Genomic DNA, 2,569 nt, shown 5'->3' on the forward strand with positions numbered 1-2,569 from the left:
TTTCCTACAACTTAAGACTCCACGATCATCTACGAATTCTATGTAAACGAGCTAAAGTCGAAATTAATGTTCGAGACATTAATTGTTAAAGATGACAGATATTCAATTTAAGAAATCTGTGACATAGAGGGTTAGGTAACACAAATTCTCTGTTTTAAAAACACAAATTTTCTGCTTTAAAAACATAAATTATTTCTTATATAATTTTTGTTCTTATAGAAAAAATTTTTTTTTAAAGCAGATAATATGTGTTTTTAAAGCAGACAAATACTTAATCAAAACAAATTCTCTGCTGTAAAAACAAAAATTAAGTAGATAGTACTTTATTTTTTTAAAACATAGAATTTAAATTTTTTAAACAAAAATTTCGAGTTTTGAAAGCAGAAAATTTATTTTTATAGCGGAGAATTTATGTAATTGAAACAAACAATACTTTATTATGGTATCTCTTACATGTTCTCATATATGTCTCTATGCCATCGATGTATCGTCAACTTTACCGATTAATATCTCGGTTCACAAAGCAGTGCGACACTTTTTTTGCAAAATTCGTGCAAAAACGTCTCGAATGAGCCTAATTTTATCAATAACCCGATTATATAATATGTATAAAGCTATACAGAGTGTACAAAAAGTCCTGAACTCTTAAAATATCTTGAAAAGCATTTTTGAGAAAAATGTTCCAGATCAAAGCTATAGAGTTTAAAAAGATCTATACCGATCACATCTGTTTGACCTTGAGTGGCGTCGCCAAGGTCAAATCGAATGAAATTATGTTTAAAACAAAGAAATGACGTTCAAATAAAAGAAATGTTTTCTTTAACTGTACAGCAAATAAACATTTCTTTGAATCGAAGAAACCTTTCTCTCGGTGAAAATATTTCAAAGCACTTCGTTATTACAAGTCATATGTAAGATTTAATCATTTAAATTTATCATATGTTAGACTCTGTTAGAATTTAAGCAACAGCATGATAAAATACAATTTCTTTCTTTTTATATGTAATTTTGAAATTCTTTGCATACTTATAATGTTTTAAATGAGGAATATTGGTATGGTAATCTTTTATTCGAACAAATTAAATTTTACCATTTTATTCCTCCCCAAAAAAAAAAATAATTTATTTAACTGTAATGTATGTATCATATTTTATTCCTCCCAAAGAAAAAATAATTTATTTAACTTTAATAATATGTATCATATTCCTATAATTGATTATCAAATTAATTAAATTCTACCAAATTAAAAAGTAAAACCCAATCTTTTTTTTATTATTTACTTAACTCTAATGATATGTATCATGTGTATATAAGTTTTTCTCTATGGAATTTTAAAATTATATACAAACTTACCTTTTTAAAAAAAAGGTAAAAAAAGCGCTAAGCTTTGGTGAAACTGGCCCAAATGGTGCTTCTCGTAAAGAATCCATTTCACCAACGCCAGTGTTTTTCTTAAAAAAAAAACAGCTATTATTACATCACTTTATATTCGATTCTGCTGTTAATATCTTATTATTTTATTTTATAAGTATAAAGGCGGACAATTGGCGCCAAGTTAAATTCCATGTAATTCGAACAAATTAAATTTTACCATTTTATTCCTCCCAAAGAAAAAATAATTTATTTAACTCTAATGATATATATCATATTCGTATAATTGATATCAACAATATTGGCGCCAAGTTAAATTCATCAATATTTTATCAAAAAATTTTATGTAATATTCCTATAAAAGATTTGATATCAAGAACTGGCGCCAAGTTAAATCCCACTTCTTTATACCATGCCAAATTAAATAAATAATGAATATTAATCTAATGGTATGTATTATTTGTACGAACGATTTGATATCAACAACTGTGGCGCCATGTTAAATTCTACTATCCGAATGAAAAGTAAAACTCACAAGTGATACTATCTTTATTTATTATTTACGTAATCCATCTAGTACTATCTTAATTTTTATACAATGAAATCTAAGTATACGTATACTTATTGAAGAATCTTCCTATTCCAATCGAAATGGTTTAAATTCCTCTTAAATGAAATCATTATATCACAATTCATTCAAAGACATTTCCTCTTCCAACATTTCCTCTTCCTTAAAGTAGTGGTTATTTAATTCTCCATCAAAATATTATACAAAACATCACAAACTTGCGTTACCTTGCTCAATTTAAATGTTACCACAAAAATTAAAGGATTAACAGTATAAAATGAAAAAATTTAATTTAAATAGAAAAATTTTTCATGTAAAAACACTTGGCGCTGCTAGATCTCGATATATTCGATAATAATAACATGGTAATATAGTAGTAAAGCATGAATGTAAATAAAGATAAGAATATAATACTTTGAAAAATGATATAAATAAGAAGCATATTTTTTAATAAGAGAAGTCATAATCATATTAAAAAATTAAAAAATATGAATATTTCGAAAAATAAGAAAAATAAAAACCATCTCCAATGAGAATTAATATATCTAGCATGTGTATATATGATTGAGTTATAGAGTCGTGTAAATTATGATCGTTGTGAATGCTATTAAGTTTAAATCAAAGAAAAAT

The sequence above is a fragment of the Trachymyrmex cornetzi genome, unplaced genomic scaffold (assembly GCF_001594075.2).
Source record: "Trachymyrmex cornetzi isolate Tcor2-1 unplaced genomic scaffold, Tcor1.1 scaffold191, whole genome shotgun sequence".
Classification (NCBI taxonomy): domain Eukaryota; kingdom Metazoa; phylum Arthropoda; class Insecta; order Hymenoptera; family Formicidae; genus Trachymyrmex; species Trachymyrmex cornetzi.